We start from the raw sequence: 20844 nt of genomic DNA, 5'->3' as shown, positions 1-20844 counted from the left end.
AGCGTTCTTAATTCTTAATTTAATTATTAGTGCTAGAACTTCACAACAAAATGAGTGGTGTTTTATTTTAATACAATCAACCATACAACAATATTTAGATTTTGTCATTTTAAAAGTGCTGTAAAGTCTTTCATGGATTAATAATGGATAAAAGCAATACATTTTCGATTTAAGACATCCATGAAAGGTTTTTAGTTATGCAGTTAAAATACAAAGACTATAGAAACCTTCAGTTTCTAGTAATTCTTTACAGCAAAAATTATATTTATGACATGGCTTACATCAATAAAACAAAAATACATCATTTTGCTCCCAAGTGTATCATATATATTTTTTGCTACATTGGTCAATGTTTCAGTAGGGACACTTGTCTGATAATTTTAAAAATCTTATGTATTGAGGTTGTTAAAGCATGTTGAAGAGTGCAAAATCATTCAATTGGTATTGGAGAGAGTAAAAAAGTCCCAAATCACCAGGTTAAAATTCAAGCCATATCTGTAAGGAGTATCTCTCCTTCTGTGTTGTGCATAATTAACTTTGAAATCAATACGATGGCTTCATAAAAATCTTTCTAATCTCGTTGTGTGTGTATGTGGATATGTGTAGATATGGATAGATATAATATATTAATAGTATATATATAAGGTGAACTTTAGCGCAAATGTAACATTTCAACTTCCGAGTTTTGAATACTGTCCAAATGTTTGCTATGAATCGCCACTAATATGGTATTTATAGGCACAAATTTCCTTCAATTCCAGTGTTAATTGCCATTGACGTTGAGGTAAAGTGCTAGCCTATGAAATCGCGGATGGTTTTGTGACTGTGTTCAAACCTCCTGACCAGCAGTAATTATCACTTCATACATTGATGATCGTGTAAGCATGAAACACTAGTGTCTGTAGGTATAAAAATAATTGCTAATATTTATTTGAAATATACACACACACACACACACACGTTTGTCACCAAACATAGCAAATTGATTGTTTTCAGTAGAAATATCTAAGCTACATGATAAAATTGCTAAGCAGCACATTACAATTCTTGTAAAAGCAGAGTCTCTTGTAACATTTTATCAAATGTGCTGGATAGGACACTACTATTTTATGGTGAAATCAGTTCAAGAAAGTGTCCTCAACATGAACCGAAAAAGATATAAGAAAAAAATTTTAAACACTGACAATTGATACACATAGCTGGGAAGAAGGCATATCAATCCTAGAAGGTTGATATCTCAAATTGAGAGGTAAACATTAAAAACTGGATATGTGACTTCTGTCAATGTATGCTTCTATCCAAGACTAGATACCTGAAGATGCAAGAAAGAACAAGAAAACCAAATATTTCTCAAAACCATGGTGAAACAATCTACAGGATGTGGAATAAGGTTTTTAGAAATAGCTCCGGACAAAAAAAACACAAAAATCAGATTTCATAAGGTAGCACTATCAATTTTTCTGTGGAAACTATAACGCTCATCTATTAGCTGTGCAGATCTATAGATGGTCTAAAATGATGTCAAAGATGAAAAAGAGATGGTAGAATTTTGATGCAATAGCAATCATTTGTGAAGATGTAGAGAATCATTATGTAGATATCATTTTAAAAATAAGACAATATGTACTCTCCAATATAAGTTAATGAAAAGGATCAATATCATTTTGAATCGATTGAGATTTCAAATTTTGTTCGGCTTGAAAAATCTAATAGAAAAACCATTTGCAATATTCTAGTACACCTATAATTATTATGATTATAACTGCTCTATTTTTAATATTAAATACTATTTTTACGTAAAAATTTTTACTATTAAAAAATAACTAATATACATTTTTCCTTGATAAAATATGAACGCCTTTATCACAATAAATTATCTTATGAAAGAATTTATCAAGTTTAATGAATTTCTTAATCTAACTTAATTTTTTAGAAAGAATTAAGTAACATTAGATAAATTATTGCACACAGTGGCTTTCAAAATACATGTAAAACAATTTACAAAAAATTAGTCATTCTCAAATAATGAAAATCATAGAAATAATATTAATTAATGTACACTTATTAAAAAAGATAAAAAAAAACTTGAAAAATGTTAATCTTGTTAAAGCAGTAAATGATACTACATAAAACTAAAAACATTTTACTTGGTTGTTACTAAAACGCTATTTCAATTCACTTGTTCAATTGGAGGCTGTATCACTAAAACTAAACACATCTTATATAGGATTCATAACAACTACTTATGATATGTGATGTCCATTGTATGAACAACAATTTATTTATTTTTCTTTTTTAATTTATAATCAATAAAAAGATGATTTACTTCAGAATTTATTGAAAAATGAAAGTTAATGTGGCCTGATAAGACCCAATTCAAAACAAATAAACAGCTGTTTCATGTTGAAAAGAGTGTCAATACTTGAAAACTTTATATAGGGTGGTTTTATATAAACAGACATAATTTATACGAACTTCGGAGTTTTTTTTTATTAAAAAAAAAAACACTTCAGAATATGAAATCTTTTTAGCCTTAAATCAGAATTATCACTGATGAAGTTAAAATGATTTAAATGTTAATGAATAAGTTGTAGCACAACAAAATAGTGGAAACCGAAGTCAACTTCTTATAGTGATAACAAAGTAGAACTTTGTATTTTCTGTGAATAATAACTAAGTTTCTACATTATCTGTACTGAGAAAACATGAATAACAAATAATCGTACTGTATCACATTATTTGCTGCTCATAGTTATTATTCAATCCTTAAACAGGAAATAAGAACGAATAATAGATATAATAAGACTATAACAGTTAAAATTAATGAAAAATATCTAAAAATTTAAATCAGAACAGATTTATTCAAGCAAATTAGGAATTCAGGTCATATCCTCAGTATATATGTGAATAGGTAGTAACAAAATAGAATTGGATTTTTAATGTAAAGTTTATCTTATATTAATTTGATATATAACAACTATAAAATTAATTTCAGTGTGTGGTTTTTAAAACTGAATTACATTTCTAAACAGAAATTGATATTATTAAACTGAAAATGTTTCAATTATATTTTTTTAATAAATTCACAAACTTTGAAAATAAATCGATAAAAATATTAAAAAAAAAAAGATTAGCCAATAATCAGAAAAATATTTTTTATAGTGTTCCCCAAATACAGACTAAATCTTTCATAAAAATACTACCTTATAAAACTTTTAAACAACGATGTGTATAATATACGCACACTATAGGATTTTGTAGCTTTTGCTGATATGGCAAAAACCATCTGCAATGGATGATAGGACAGAGAGACTGAAAGAAAAAAGTTATTAAAAGAATTAATGAATGCAAGAAATAATTAAAACCAAAAATAAAAGAGACTATAATATGACATATTAATGAGAGTAAAACATGATAAGAATAAAGGAGGAAGATGCAAAAAGATGGGTTGGGGTTAGGGTTAACCCTTTCTCTCTCAATTGTATACATGCACCCATAGACACCATATAGAGTAAAGCCATATAGAAAATATTAGCATGTGTAACAATAAGAATGCTCCAATACATTTTAAAGGAAACTAGTTAATCAAATTTTATACATTTTTTTGTACAATCCATTTCACCGTTTCATTTTTGTCCCAACATTGTGATATGTAACAAACATTAAAAGCAAAAATCAATTAATATTAATTACTAATGATAATCTGCAATATTTACAAAAAAATAAATTCATATGAAGAATTGTTCATTTTTATTGTTATACTTGTTAAGAATATAAAATATTAAAATATATAAAAATGAAAGTGAAAGCAGCCAAGGAAGGAGGAAAGGAACTTGGGTGGGGAGGGCACAGATGGGGACGTGATTACATCGACCCCCAACCTATTTTTTATTAACAGAGACAATAAACTCTTGTAGAGTTGAAAAGTTGTATGTACTCGGGCGATGAGGGGTGGGGTGGTGTAAATAATGATATTTTACTTTCCCTAATTTTTCCATTTTTAGCCAAGATTTCATTCAATGTGCGTGACGACAGAGAAGTTTTTCTTGTGAAAGTCAACGCATAGTGGATAGAACGGAATGGAAACGTATGGGCAATTTACCTTTGGTCGGCAGCTGACCAACACAGCAGCATTAGATTATGTGGCAGCTTGTTGAGTATCCAATGTTTGCACAGGCAATGTGTGTGTGATAGCAGCATTATTAGAGAGAGAAACAGGATTGCAGATTTTTTAAAACATCTTAACAAAAGACACTGTCCACACGGTTAAAGCAGACACTTTTCATTTCATAATCGGGTCAGATTTGACAGAAATGGCCATAGAGAAGCAAAACCAAAGTGGTGATCAGAGTCATTATTATGATGTTGTAGTCGGAGGAAAGCAAGAAAACAAAACTAGTAGTAGTATTAATAGCAATGGAAAGAGGCAAAGAATAAAGAAAATGAAGAGACTGGATGTGACAGCAACAAAGTATGAGGAAAATGAGATAAAGGAAAAAGAGAAATGAATAGCACAGGAAAAAAGAGGGAGAAAAGTCATAAATAAAAAGGAAATACAAAATATGGGAGAAACTTGTTACAACAGACAATACATGAGTTTCTATTAATATTTAGTCATTATATGTAAAAACAAAACATGTTCATTCAATAATTTTTATTGTTATATAATAATAATAATAATAATAATAATAATATATACATACATATGTATATACACACACATATGTATATACACACATGTACACACACACACATGTATGTATACATATACATATTCATAATTAGGAGAAATAATTTATATCAATTGAATATGAATTATCATATTGAAATGTGTCTAATAGAGATTATTAAAATATATTTCATTTATCTAAAAAAAATTAGAAAGTTCAAATGATGAAGTAAACTTGTAAAACTACATCTAGAAAAATCAAAAGCAGAATTTTATAATATGTGTGGTGTATATTTTTCTATATTTATGATTTTCCTGTAATAATTGTAAAGAAAATTGTTTTCCAAATGGTAAAACAACCTGCAACTCTTACCTTTATAAGAAACCAGGACCCTTTCATTTTGGACCATTGAACTTATTTAAATTTAGACATGCATTTTTTAAAAACATGTTTAAAAAATTACTTTTAAAAATAATATTTTCTATAATTGAATTTTTCCATTTATATTTTAATTATATTATTGTTTAATAACTGCTGAAAAAGTTATGTAATTAAAAATAATATTTTCTATCAATTGAATTTTTCCATTTATATTTTAATTATATTATTGTTTAATAAGTGCTGAAAAAGTTATGTAATTAAAAATAATATTTTCTATCAATTGAATTTTTCCATTTATATTTTAATTATATTATTGTTTAATAAGTGCTGAAAAAGTTATGTAATTAAAAATAATATTTTCTATCAATTGAATTTTTCCATTTATATTTTAATTATATTATTGTTTAATAACTGCTGAAAAAGTTATGTAATTAAAAATAATATTTTCTATCAATTGAATTTTTCCATTTATATTTTAATTATATTATTGTTTAATAACTGCTGAAAAAGTTATGTAATTAAAAATAATATTTTCTATCAATTGAATTTTTCCATTTATATTTTAATTATATTATTGTTTAATAACTGCTGAAAAAGTTATGTAATTAAAAATAATATTTTCTATCAATTGAATTTTTCCATTTATATTTTAATTATATTATTGTTTAATAACTGCTGAAAAAGTTATGTAATTAAAAATAATATTTTCTATCAATTGAATTTTTCCATTTATATTTTAATTATATTATTGTTTAATAACTGCTGAAAAAGTTATGTAATTAAAAATAATAAAGTTTTTGTTGCTGATATTATCCATACTTTGCCATCAGAAAGAGATGGTCAGTCAATGATGCAATGGATATGATTAGTTTATATGACATGCTAAGGTATTGGGAGGTGGAGGACTTATATTACACTAGCAACGATGCGTAACCCATAACATTTATTAACTGTGACAGTAGTAGTAAGTAGTAGTAGTAGTAGTAGTAGTAGTAGTAGTAGTGAGAGAGTAATCAAAGAATAAAATCAGTGGCGATGACGAATACTGGTAGATCCATGTGAATATGCTAGTATGCATATAGAGACGCATGTTTGCATTCATGTCAAAGCGTGCCTGATTAGCCATTTCAGATGGAAGTGTCCTTTACAAGTGATAGTTTCCAAGTATTTTGGTTAAGAATTAAACACATGTACGGACATATACCTGTGAAACTGCTACTGAAAAGAACCTGCATAACTATAAGTAAACCTCTTTTTGTATCTGGACTGAGGCACAAAAGGTCTTGTATGTTTAACAGTAAGTAGGCCGATTTAAGTACATACATATCGTGTGTCTGTGGTTCATGTTAGAATATAAGTACAAAATTGTCTTCTTTAGCAGTAATGAAAAAAGATTTAGGAGTGGCAAACATGTACAAACAGATAAATAAAAAAGAATATATAAAAATGTTTTAACTCTGCTCGATAGTTGATATTCACAAAGTCTTATAGTTTCATGAAATCATTATCAAAAATAATGAGTGCTGTGGTAGGAGTACTGGGGCATAAAAAAGAGTAACTCAATAAAAAATATGAGAACACTAAAGTTTAGACTTAGCAATATGCTTAATTCATAAGCATTGATTCACAAATTGTATCGCTTGTAGATAAACTATAATGGATGGTGAACAACACAAGAGTGCTGGAATAACCAACTAAAAATACTTGTGTACACACACACTTTTAAGTGTGTGTGTTGGGATGATGAAACTCTTTGATAACATAATTATATATATGCATATATGTATGCATATATGTATGTATATATGTGTGTTGTATAATAGGCTGACCGTAGAAGAACTGTCAGTTGTGGCTAGTGCAATATATATAATTAGAAATAGGGCTCAGTGTTTTTAGATTGGAAGTTATTAGCATAGGCAGGTTGTTTGTTTATTAAAAAAAAGTGTCATAAAACAAGACGGGTCGAACAGGCAGAGCAATCATTGACATGGCGCGATGTGGATCGCCACGTCACAGAACCATTCGTGGAATGCAACTTTTGAAAAGATTGTTTTGGAGAGTAAGAGAAAGCAGATCGAAAAAACTCTGTCTCTGATTCCCCGAGAAAATGAAATCATTATTATGTATGTTAGGTGTCATGTCGAACTTAGCAAAAAAAAATTTTAATTTATGGAAAATAAATCAGTCGAAAAATAATTACAAGGACAAAATAGGGTGTATTTGTGTAGATTGGGAATCTTTTAAACCTATGCATTTCAGACGAAACATTATTACGTACTTTCAGGTCATGAGGAAATTAGTATAAATCACAAATGTTATGGTAAATGAGTCAATAGAAACAATATTAAAAGAAAACCGTAGGGTGTTTGTGTAGATTAAGGATATTTTAAACCGACATATTTCAGGTGTAAACATTGTTATGTACTTATTGTTATAAATTTAAAAAGTTATGAAAAACTTGCAGGGCCCGCTAACCGGCATTGCCCGATGGAAACACATGTCAGTCTCCTCTCGTAGAAAAATTAAAAGTATGGTTGTTTTTGTTACCTAACAATCAATCTCCTCATGTTAAGAAAGGTTTTTGGAATAACCACCCCCAACCTCCTCATGTTAAGAATGGCTTTCAGACTGGTCACCGGCAACATTCCTATGTTAAGAATGGCTTTCAGAATAGACATCTTTTAGCATCTTTTTATTTGGTTTAATATTCAGGAAAATGTTGATTTGTGTAGAGGTAGAGGCAATGTTGGTGAAGATGCAAAGTGTTTGTTTTTAGTATGAATGTGTAAACCAGAATAACAGATTTTTACGTTTTCAGCCAATGAAAATACCCAGAATGTAAGTGGGGAGAAAACATTATTTTCGAATAGGGAAGTGTAAAGATAATTGTATGTTTATCAGTGTATGATGCAGCTAATCAGGGTGTCATGGCAATATAGTTATACTGTATATATTTTTACCCGGTCTTCACTGGGGTAGTGGGAGTACTTGTGGGGTAGAAGGAAAAATATGAACCACTTCAGCTAATTATGTTGTCGGTCATGATGATGGCGCTCGTAGGATGTAATGTGAGATTTTATTATAATAAATAAATGTGTCTGTAACGGCGTGCAAAAGTTACATAAGATGTTTGGTAACAGTTTAAACATAAAAAAATTGCATATGGCATCTGTCCAGAGGGGAATTTCTGCAATCAAAATATCATATATAGATGTATCAATAGAAAAATAATTACAGGAAAATTATTGTATACCTTACAAATTTTTTTACACCAACACATTTCAGGTGAAAACATTATTATTAGTATCAATTCAAAGTTAGTATAAATTCAAAACATTATGGAAAATGAATTAATAGAAAAATAATTACAAGAAAATATGAGATGCTTCTGTAGATTTGTGATCTTTTAAACCAAAGCATTTCAGGTGAAAACACTACCTACTTACCTATTATGTTCAAATTAGTATAATTGCCAAAATTATGGCAAACGGATCAATAGAAATACATTTCTTTCTTCTAGAGGGATAGAAACTTAGTTTTAGTAGTGCCTTGGATACACTTTGAATTCAGCCATTTTGGTTGCGATTTGGAGGCCCCCATGGCTATTTAAAAAAATATTTTTTACTGCTCAATTATGAAATTGTTTTTGTTTATTCATTATATTTTGCTTGAAAGTGGTACATAAACTTGATTTTATAAAGAAATCAATTCCAGGATAATGAGAGATAAAGAAATAATTTTTAATAGAAATACGTTGATCACATCTTTTAATACTGCTTTGTTTTGTTTTATTTCTGAAATAAACTCTGGAGCAATATAGTAGGACACTCGGTATACCTATATATATATATATATATATATATATATAAATCTAATTCTTGGTTCATTCGTTATCAATAAAACGATACGTCTACATTACCAATTCAATTGAAATTTTCAGACAGTCGAGGGATGTTTTTATGTTATTAAACTAAATCAATAATTCAAATTATAAATTAAATAAAATAAAAATATTTTTCATAAGTCGATTCTGTGTGACTATTCGATTTTTACTTCCAGTAGTGATTTCAATTCATGCACCACGATTTGACGACTAATTGATGAGTGAAAAAAAAAATATCCTCTATTTTTAAAATTTAAAATTCATTTCCCAATTTTTTTAATTTAAAACAAATTGCTCGCCAGAAGGTGCATTTTGAGTTGAAACATAAAAGTCAAAAAACCTTAACAAAACCATCTTTGTCGTAAAAATCATTTTTTAACAAAATTGACAGCACACGGTTTTTTTTAAACAGTTGTTTCTATATAAGAAAATATGAACTTTTTTATTATTAAAACTATAAATGGTTAGGTGAAAGTACAGTTTTGTTTTTTTTCGAAGAAAATTCATGGTACATATGCATTTTGGTAACATGCTGAAATAATGTGTTTTTTTATAATTTTATTTGTTTTTCTCAGCCATTCCTACCATGGAGAGGGGGGTGTTTTGTAACTATTCTGTGCTTTCAACTAACAATTTATGATTAAAGAAAACAATTTATTGTTACAAAAAAAAGATATCGTGAAATTATGAAAAAAAAAAAGATATTGTGAAAGTTGAATTTAACTTGAAAAAAAAATGCGATTAAGATTCGATTGTTTTGTTTTTGCTTTTTCTTTTTACCGTAAATTGTTAGGTTAAAGTTTTTTTTGTTTTGTTTTTTCAAGAAAACTTTAACAAAATTGAAAGTACACTATTTTTCTTTTTTTTTACAGAAGTTTTTATATGAGAAAATATGAATGCTTTTTCTTTATTAAAGAAATTGTTAGGTGAAATAAAGAAAAGTTTTGGCAGATTTGCCGTTTAGTTGTACAAATATCATCAAACCAGGTAATCACTAAAAGGGACGCTTAAAAGTCAACACCGGTATTGAGCAGAAGGTTTTTTTTACGTTTTACAAACGTTAAATGGGTAAAATATAATCACATAATTATTGAAAATATGATCATGTGATTAAAATTTAATTTAAATTAACCACGTTGTTCAACAAATTTAAAAAATAGTGCCAGATGAAGTATCACAATGATTAAATATGTTTTATTTTATAATTTAACATTAAAAACATTGAACAATAAAAATAAAATTTTGTGTACTGTGTATTGTTGTCACTGTGCTGAAATAATAATGTTATTATTTTGAAAGCCATTCTTAACATAGGGAGGATGTTTTGTAACTATTCTGTGCTTACACCTTACAGTTTAAAAAAAAATATATCTTGAAACTTTAATTTAACCTGAAAAAACTATTTAAAAATAGCATGCTATCAAAAACGCATAAGCACCAAATTTTGGTTTTATTTTACAGTAGATATTGTTCTCGGACGTATACGATGGCAGATGCTACCGTGCTATTTTTATAGTTTGTTTTTTTTCAGTTTAAATTCAAGTTTCACAATATCTTCTTTTTTTTTTTAAATTGTAAGGTGGAAGCACAGAATAGTTATAAAACACCCTCATCTCCTCATTAAGAATGGCTTTCAAAATAATAACGTTATTATTTCAGCACAGCACCAAAAATACATAAGTACCCAAAATTTCATTTTTATTGGGCAATGTTTTTTTAATTTTAAATAAATTAAAACATTTAATCATTTTAAAACTTCATCTTGCATTATATTTTTTTAATTTGTTGAACAACATGGTTAATTTAAATTAAATTTTAATCACATGATCACATTTTCAATAATTATGTGCTTATATTTTACCCATTTAAAGTTTGTAAAACATGTAAACAAACTTTTGCTCGATACCGGTGTCGACCTTTAAGAGTCCCTTTTAGTGATTACCTGGTTTGAGGATATTTGTGCAACTAAACGGCAAATCTGCCTTCTGTGCTTTCAACTAACAATTTATTAAAAAAGAAAAAGGTAAATTTTCACATTAGGTCCGCCTCTTCATTTTTTAACATGGGTAGGTTGGGGATGTTCCTTCCAAAAGTCGTTTTTAACATGGAGAGGTTAGGGGTGTTTATTCCAAAAAAGTTTATATGGGGAGGTTGGGGGGTGTTTAGTCATGGTCGCCAGTGAATTATAGTGCATAGTACAGGTCTTTATATCTCGAAAACTACTTGCCTCTGCAAATTTTAAATGAGATTTTCTTATTCAGCATAGTCAAAACCCTTTAAAAGTAGTCATTTTAAAGAAAATTGTGGAGGTGGACCGAATGTAAAAAAAAATACCAAAAAAAAAAGAAAAAGATATAGTGAAATTTAAATTTAACTTGGAAAAACTATTTTAAAATAGCGCAGTACCAAAAATAAAAATAGACAGAAAAATACCCCCTTTGGGTTTGTACTTGCACAAAGATTTGAAAAAGTTGTCAACAAAAACAAATATATAACAAGTAAATGTTTTCAAAGGCAAAATAAGTTACTTTTCTACCTAACTGGATAATATTTAGTGTTTTTATTGGGTTTGTATTACTGTACACATAGATTCGAAAAAGTTGTCAAAAAACAAATGTATAACAAATATTATCAAAGGTAAGATAAGTTACTTTTCTACCAAACTACCAAAATCACAATATTCTGTGGATCTATATTAAAAGAACCTTGTTAAACTTTGTGACATATTTCCATTCTATGGAGGTCAGGCGCGAACGAACATCCCATAATTTTATTATACCATATTTCTGCAAACTGAAACATAATTATCAAAGTATACTTACATAGATAGATATGAAAAGTCTTTATTAAAGTTTGTGCTTATTTCCATTCTATGGAGGCCAGGCGCGAACTCAGACCCCACAATTTTATTATACCATCCCTATTTAAGTTATCAAAGTATTATTATGTAAATCTATATCAAAAACACTTGTAAACGCTTCTTTTATTTTTTAAATTTTTTATTTCCATACTTTGTGGACCAGGCGCGTACGCAGACCCCCACAATTTTAATGAATCATCATTATGCCAGATCAAACATACCCATTCCTGTGTCTCGATACATCTTCTATCATTATATGTGATCAGTTTTCTATAATAGTCAATCATATAGGAGCCTATTTGTGACCAGACACAAAGACAGACGTTCAGCTTTATATTATAGATATATATATATTTTTTTGTATAGTTTTAAGGGTTAAAAACTTCAAAGACTATATATATATATATATATATATATATATATATATATATATATATATATGCTCAACATACACCTTCAAACACCCGGGCAATGCCGGTTGAAATGCTAGTATACTTATAAAAATGAAAGTATCTGTCTGTGTACATTTCCTTACACAATATCTCTGTCAATTTTCAGTCTACAGACTCGAAATTTGATATACAGGTTACTGAGATTTGGGAAAATCTTTGTAATCGGTTTTCGGACAGAAATTTGGCTATTAAAGGGTCAAGGTTCAACGATTTGCCCTTTTAGAACTCTACCAAACTCCTCTGCCAATTTTGGGTCTAAACACTTGAAGTTTTAGATATAGGTTCCTTGGACATGGATCTAACTTAATAACTTGATTTGAGCCCAAAACACTAAATGTTAAGGGGTCATAATAGGGGTCAAATTTTTTTAAAAATTGACCGCTGCGGTCTCTACCAAATTACTTAGACAATTTCTGGTCTAAACATTTGAAATTTTACATAGAGGGTATTCAGAAATAGGTCAAGCTTTTTAATCGGTTTAGGTAAAAAATTTGAGCTACTAATATATAAATGTATGTATGTATGTATGTTTGCATGTCTGCCTAAAACTTTCGACAGAGGCGACGGATTTTCATAAGATCAGTATCGTTTTTAAGCTCAACCTTTCAGACGACAAATATCGAAAAATTGGCTAAAAACATTAATTTCTTCACCTTCAACAGGGCACTTTTCTACAGGGAGCTTTTTTCGCCGATATTGTCGAAAGTCATCCCCTCTTTTCGATTGTCTAACCTTAATTTAAACCTACATCACTTCTGATTTGGCGGTGGTCGTAACAGCAAAGATGTCACGTTTTTTTTCCCCATTCTTTTCCTCCTTCACGGTACAGGTTCGAGCCTGTTTTCCTACTACCACTTTCCACTTTTTTTTTTTTTTTACTGAACATACACCTCCAAACACTTGGACAACGCCGGGCTGAAATACTACTATATATATATATATATATATATATATATATATATATATATATATATATATATATATATATATATATATATAATAAAAGATGAGGAATTACAGTTATAAAAAAAAAGCTTAAAAACTTTACTATATCTTCAGAAAAATACCAGAAAAATTACTATATCATCAAAAAAAAAAAGCTTAAAAACTTTACTATATCATCAGAACAATAAGGAAAAGTAAAAGAGAAAAAGAAACCTCTTTAGGCTATAATTAGGCCTCTTTTATTTAATATATTTAATTGCTCCTCTTAACACTGTTGAGCTTTTTCTATCTTGATCAGTTTTGCTTATTGAAGGTAAACGCTTTGATAACCTAATCATATTATGTGCGTATATATGTCTATATATGTGTGTGTGTGTATATATATATATATATATATATATATATATGGAATACAATTACATTATATATAATTTAAAAAAAAAACGCGTAGAAATATGTCCAATGTAAAGACGATATATTTAATACAGATTCTTTTTCAAATTATTAGATTTTGTGTGTATGTGTGTGTAAATAAAATTTAGACAGTAAAAGTTGACAAATTATTTTTATTTGTTTTTTGTGGAAATAAAATTATCCGCACAGGAAAATAACTTTTAGTAAATGCTGTGTCAGTGTAGACAGATCTCTATTTTTTTTGTTTGGTGTAAATTATATTTATGCATTTACTATTAATCGAATCTTTAAACAAACACTTCTCCGAGAGAATTCCGGCAGTCTCCGCACAGAAGGATTAAATGTTAACAGAAATAAAAATTAATTTTTTGTTTACCTTTTCATTATTTTTTGTAAAAAGGGGAGGTAAAAATTTTAATTAATTTGCCGTAGTAAAAAAAATCCTTTTATCACCAGGTCTCTCCAGTCAATTGTTGTTGCAGCTTTTAATAAAAACTTACATCCATTTTTTAAACGAAGGTTGTATCGGCTTTAACAAATAATTAAAAAATAAATTAAATTAAAAATAAATTAAACAAAAAATAATACTCCCACATAAAACAATTCTGTTACTATAAATCGTAAACGACAAGGAGCTAATTATTAAAATAGATTTTCCTTAATGTAATATGTAAATTAGCTTACTTCTGTAATGTAGATTTTCTTTGAATAAATAGTATATATATATATATATATATATATAGGGCTGATGGAATAAAAGTGTAAAAAGTTTGTTTTCGGTATTAAAATTAATTTGTGGAAAAGTATGCCTTTTGTATGTATACTTTTGTATGTATTACTATACTTGTGAACAAACAAAGACATAAGCATACGACTTTATTTCACCTGGTTGTCCAGTCATGTTCGAGCTTCTTCCTTGTGAAGCAATCCACATATACTTCTTATTTTTATATTTTTTTATTTCATAGAAAATTTTACAAAATAAAAAATTAGGCACAAGACCACTCAAAAATTGGGGGGGAGTCTTTGGTCATCCTCGTCATTGTATCTTTGGGTATATGGTAATCATAGCTAGAGTTCTCATTCACGCTAATACTACAAGCACACTACTTAAGATTTCACGTTTTTTTTTTTGTTTGTTTGTTTTTAATAAATAATTAGTAAAATGTATATATATTAATATTATAGTAAAAAAAAATAAAATTTGATTAAAAAGTCGTTTGAGCTATTTTCTATAAATTATTCCATATACTACAGCCTTGATAATCCATTTGCCAGACCTTCTTTCTGTTAATACATACCCAAAAAATAACAAAAGCTAAATGGAGGTCATCTAGAACATATGCTGTAGAACGGAGAAAAAAAGGCCAAAGACCCTAGTGTTTTGATGTGATGTTTTGAATATAATAAAATAGTTATGACCAAAATTTCATTTCATTTGGACAAAACACTAAAAAACGGGGCCTAATTAGAGTTGGGGCCCGTTTTTTGGGGGGGGGTCACCCTGTATATATCACACATATTGGGATTCAAGTGCATTCTTTCAATGAAGTATTTAAGGCAGCTTGTTCCATACCACTGTCAGAGTCTCATCAGAGTGTACTTTCGTGAACAGACTCACCATTTGGTTGGAATGAAGGCAAGTATTGTTGATTATTTCAACAAAGTAAGCTGAATTCTTGACATACGATAGGGATTTGCCTATGATTCGGGTGATTATATTTACCAGGAATAAGCTCAACAGATAGCATGCTGAACCTCGAGCACTGACAATAGGCCTTAATGGAATACAGTTTTTATGTATCTAAGGAAGGATGTTCAGGTGTGGTAGCTTGCTATTATGATGAACTAGCTACAATGTAAATTTTGAAAATAGTAATAACATTTTAAAGTGCCTGGGTACGTAACCATCTAATGTGTGTGTGTGTGTGTGTGTGTGTGTGTGTGTGCGTGCATGCACATATAGTTACATATGTATATCTATATATATGTTGTAATGTAAATTTATAAATTAATTAAATATAAAAAAAAAAATCTAACTTCCATGCCATTTTGTAAATCACACTTTTAAACCATTGTAACTTTATTTTAGCCACGTTCTTAACATATTAAAAACATATTTTTTATACATGCATGCAAGACACTTCACTGTTCGAAGTAATTTAAATGTAATTTGAACTGAAGTATATAAAGTATCCAGATTTTAAATGAAACAGTGATCAAAAACAATCTGACGACTGAAGAAAATCAGTTGAAAGTACTTGCAAAAAAACAACAAAAAAACAGATGGACGAACACGACTATGGAACTTTCTAACACAAATTCGATGATATTAAGACGACCATACAAAAAATAGAGAAATTACAAAAAAGACGATTAAGAAAAACACTCTGATGTTCAATGTTTGTTTAAGTATGTATATATATTAATAAAACATGATTTAATTAAAAAAAAAAAAAAGATTCCCATTGCAATCTAAAGAATTCAGGTGACTGAAATAGGAAAGAATCGGGTTTTATGTATTCTTTGCCATGCATTACACCACGTAACAACCAGTAACATGAATCTTGTGCATTTTAACCTGATGAGTCCTTAAAGGGATTTAGCACAGATTATTTTGTGTAGCTTAATTGTCATACTTTTTAGAATTTACTAATATATATCATAAGCTCATTCCTCAGGGCTCTTAGAATTTGCAGCCCCACTTATCTTCACAGTGAACAAACCTATATTGAGAGCACTTACAAAGCTTAAAAAATATCATTTTTTACTCCATAGTGTTAAACATGGAGCTTTTAATATTTGCAACACAAATCAGACTAACACAACAAAATTGACAAAAATAAATCTTACATATTTCTCATTGAGAACTGCTTATCTATTTCCTTACAAAAACAATTCAAATTTAATATAAAAAACAGTGGCATCAACTTCTAAAATAATTAAGAATTTACTCAACACTGTCCCCACCTGTACCTTAAGGACACTTTTTCCCTACCTATTATTTACAAAATAAAATGTGTCTCATGTCTGATGTTTTACATCAGAATTATAAAATCCGGCATTTACGAACATAAATAAAACTTCAAACACAACTACCTCAGTAATGCACCAGTCATATGCAGGAACGCTTTACCCATAATTTTGACTTTATAAACTGCACTCTCCTCAAAACTAAATCCTCTCTCTCCAAGGCATCAAAAGTGCTGTAATCCTTCTGTCATCGCCATCTTTTTTTCTTCATTTTCTATAATATAAATCTCAAACGTCTGTTAGTGTGTATGTTCGTATGTCTTACTAAAACTTTTGACATACTTATCAGACCGGGTCGAGATCGATACCATCTGAAAGAGCGATGTCTTGGTCGGATATGTGAGAATTAGAAAAAAAAAAAACGGTCAATTCTTTCGTATGGAAGTACACATTTAAACAACATTTTTAAACGACTTTGAAAACTACGTATGCACGTCCGGTATTCTTTCTTGAATTGGTTTAAATAATAAAAAAAAAAACGTTATTTCGCTGACAGCGTCATGGGCAGAGGTTGCATCATAAGTTTTAGTTTTCACATTTGAGGACACGTAATAGTGGTCTTTTTTTAAACAGGTTTTTTTTTAAGTTTTAACATTTAAAACTTTATTTGCCATAACATTTTTCTGATTTCAAAGCTTATGCGATTTTTTTCCTTTTAAAACACATTTTACTTTTTTAAAACTGAATTATTTTCACTTTAGACTGAGTTTGCTTACTGGTTTGTTGTGGTGGGCGCAGGGGCTAAACGGTTTGCTTTTTTTCATTTTCTTTTTCTCCTTTTCATTACAGGTTCGAGCCTAGCTACTGCAGCTAATTTTTTTTTTTTTTTTAGCCTTGCTAGTCTTTACATAAACCTTAAACTCGGATCTTATTCTTTAACCAAACATTTGGCAAAAATCGTACTTAAACAATGCAATATATTTTGTCACTGCATAACAAACTCCAATTCCGATTAAAGTACCATTTTTTTTTACTGGATTTCATCTGTTTCCATTTATTTTTCTTTTTACTTTCTTTCCTCTTTTCCCATTGTAACTTCTTTGTCACACTGCATAAGTTTTCAAATAGTTACGCATATGCCAAAAACATTCTGCAGTGTGTCTTCTTTTTCCCGATGTTTTGCCATTATTCAATAAATATAAGATCTTTGCTTTTCTGAAGATGATTGTTGATTTCTTCCTGTGTTTAATTTGTTTTCCATTTTGTCTTTTTCATATATTTAGTGTTTACAGCATTTAATTTTATGATATATTGTGTATTTTATCATCATATATATTAGTCTTATTCATTTAGAACTACTTTAAAGCTTCACCGCTCACTCATTTTGAAACTCAATTTCGGACTATCGTTACAGTTCAGAGGTGACTCTTTCAGCTATATTTTGAAAAATAATTTTTTTTAACTTTCGTTCAGTAAAACAAAAGTTATGATCAAATTACTGGTGTTCAAAAGTTCTAAGAGTCTGTAAGGAACAGAGAGACGTTTTTTTCTGATTGATTGTTACCATAGCAACCAAATCCGTTACACTACCTCCAATCAACTGGGAACGGCAGAGATGATGACATAACAAGATATAAATAAAAAAAGAAAAGTTCCCCTGGATTTGTAGAAAAGTGGCAAATTAACTTAGTCAAGCGTGACCTACATAAGTAGAAGGCCGTTTTACTATTGTAACGTTGTAATGTTAACATTGTTGATCAAGCGTAATAACCTAGCACAGAGTGGCCTACATAAGTACAAGGCCATTCCATTAATGTCATGTTGTAATGTTCACGTTTATATCAAGCATAATAAATTAGTCGAATGTGGCCTACTTACGTAGAAGGCCGTTCCACTATTGTCACGTTGTAATGTTAATTCTGTTTATCAAGTATAACTTAGTCGAGTGTGGCCTACATAAGTAGAAAGCCATTCCACTATTGTCACGTAATGTTAACATTGTTGATCAAGTGTTTTTATCTAGTCAAGCATGGCCTACATAAGTAGAAGGCTCTTGCACTCATGTCACGTTTTAATGTTAATATTGTTAATCAAGCATATTAATCTAGTTGAGCGTGGCCTAGATAAGTAGAAAGGAATTTCTATGAATTTATTATTAATTTGAATTTGTAACTGTTTCTCACGATTTATTTAAATATAATTTACTTACTGCTATCTGTTTGTTTCTGAATTCATTATTTAAAATTTAAATTGATGAAGGTTATTTTAATATTTACATGATAATTTTTAATTTAGACGTACACACACCAGTGTTTCATGCTTATGCAATCATCAGTGTAAGGTAACGATTCCTGCGGGTAATGTAAGATGATTTTGAACGCACAAAAACATATTATTACAAAGCAAAGCATGGAAAAATTATGGATTACATAGAAAAATGCGAGCATGAAAAGTAATATGGTTAAGATTAAGTTTAGAAAAGTAAAAGACAATATATTCTAGTAAAAAATATAATAAATTTATAACTTAAAATATTGCAGCATTAAGAACTTTTGACAAAATTCAATTTAACATTATATAATCAACTCTTAATGAAAGAGTTTGGTATTTAATTTCATAAACAATAAAATATTACATATATTTATGTAATAAAATAGATTTGGAATTTTAGTTTCATTAACAATAACTTATAATCAACAATAACACTAAGATTGACCTGTGATAGCTTTAACAAATGAAGCAATAGTTCTTATAAATAGAGATAAGCAGACAGAGTTAGAGAGCAGACGGGAATTGGATTGGAAGAGATTTTGGTCTCTTGAAGTTCACAGAAGCATTAGAAAAGGTAGAAATAATAAGAAAGTGTGTGCAACTCTGAGATGGGGAACATCAGGAAATAAAATTGCATAAAATATAATCCTGAGTACCGACTGTCATTCCTTTAGAGGAAGAAATCTTCATTGCAGTTTTTACAGACCCATCAAGACCAACTAATGAATGTTCCCTTTTGATCTCATGCTGTTCATCCTTGTAAAGAACTGTGTTCAACAAATGTTTCCTGTTAGCTGTTATTAGAATATCTAAAACACTGATGCAATAGCCTGACACAAATGATCATTATATAGACTAGACGATATGAGTCAATAGACATGCACACGGATGTATAATTGCATTAAATATACAGAGAAACACACACACACACACATATATATATATATTTTTTGTGACTGCATTCATCACTTGACATAAGCTTCAAGTTGCCTGTTAATCGATCTTTACGACATGGGCCTATGCATCTATCTTTACGACTTGGGCCTATGCATCTATCTTTATGACGTGGGCCTATGCATCTATCTTTACGACGTGGGCCTATGCATCTATCTTTACGACGTGGGCTTATGCATCTATCTTTACGATATGGGCCTATGCATCTATCTTTAGGACATGGGCCTATGCATCTATCTTTACAACGTGGGCCTATGCATCTATCTTTACGACGTGGGCCTATGCATCTATCTTTACGACGTGGGCCTATGCATCTATCTTTACGACATGGGCCTATGCATCTATCTTTATGACGTGGGCCTATGCATCTATCTTTACGACATGGGCCTATGCATCTATCTTTAGGACGTGGGCCTATGCATCTATCTTTACGACGTGGGCCTATGCATCTATCTTTACGACATGGGCCTATGCATCTATCTTTACGACATGGGCCTATGCATCTATCTTTACGACGTGGGCCTATGCATCTATCTTTAGGACGTGGGCCTATGCATCTATCTTTAGGATGTGGGCCTATGCATCTATCTTTACAACGTGGGCCTATGCATCTATCTTTACGACGTGGGCCTATGCATCTATCTTTACGACGTGGGCCGAAGCATCCATCTTTACCACATGGGCCTATGCATCTATCTTTACGACGTAGGCCTATGCATCTATCTTTACGACGTGGGCCTATGCATCTATCTTTAGGACGTGAGCCTATGCATCTATCTTTACGACGTGGGCCTATGCATCTATCTTTATGACATGGGCCTATGCATCTATCTTTATGACGTGGGCCTATGCATCTATCTTTACGACATGGGCCTATGCATCTATCTTTACGACGTGGACCTATGCATCTATTTTTACGACGTGAGCCTATGCATCTATCTTTACGATGTGGGCCTATGCATCTATCTTTACGACGTGGGCCTATGCATCTATCTTTACGACATGGGCCTATGCATCTATCTTTACAACGTGGGTCTATGC

General features: G+C 29.8%; 1 protein-coding gene across 11 annotated transcripts in view; it reads right to left on the bottom strand.

The window, feature by feature from the left end:
• Window positions 1-20844, bottom strand: part of LOC145284745 (diacylglycerol kinase beta-like) — a 616369-nt gene that overhangs the window by 483394 nt on the left and 112131 nt on the right. For 2 of the 11 annotated variants that reach the window (XM_080133691.1, XM_080133699.1), the window contains exon 1: window positions 4103-4383. The exons of 8 other annotated variants lie outside the window; for them this stretch is intronic. The gene's annotated coding sequence lies outside the window, so the exon portion shown is untranslated. Of the gene's footprint in view, window positions 1-4102; window positions 4404-20844 lie in introns of those variants that run through there. One more of the 11 variants, XM_080133695.1, reaches the window with a different exon arrangement.

This window comes from Euprymna scolopes, chromosome 9, assembly GCF_053919585.1.
Source record: "Euprymna scolopes isolate OS-2025 chromosome 9, ASM5391958v1, whole genome shotgun sequence".
NCBI classification, from domain to species: Eukaryota; Metazoa; Mollusca; class Cephalopoda; order Sepiida; family Sepiolidae; genus Euprymna; species Euprymna scolopes.
This window is presented reverse-complemented; position numbering and strand designations above follow the sequence as displayed.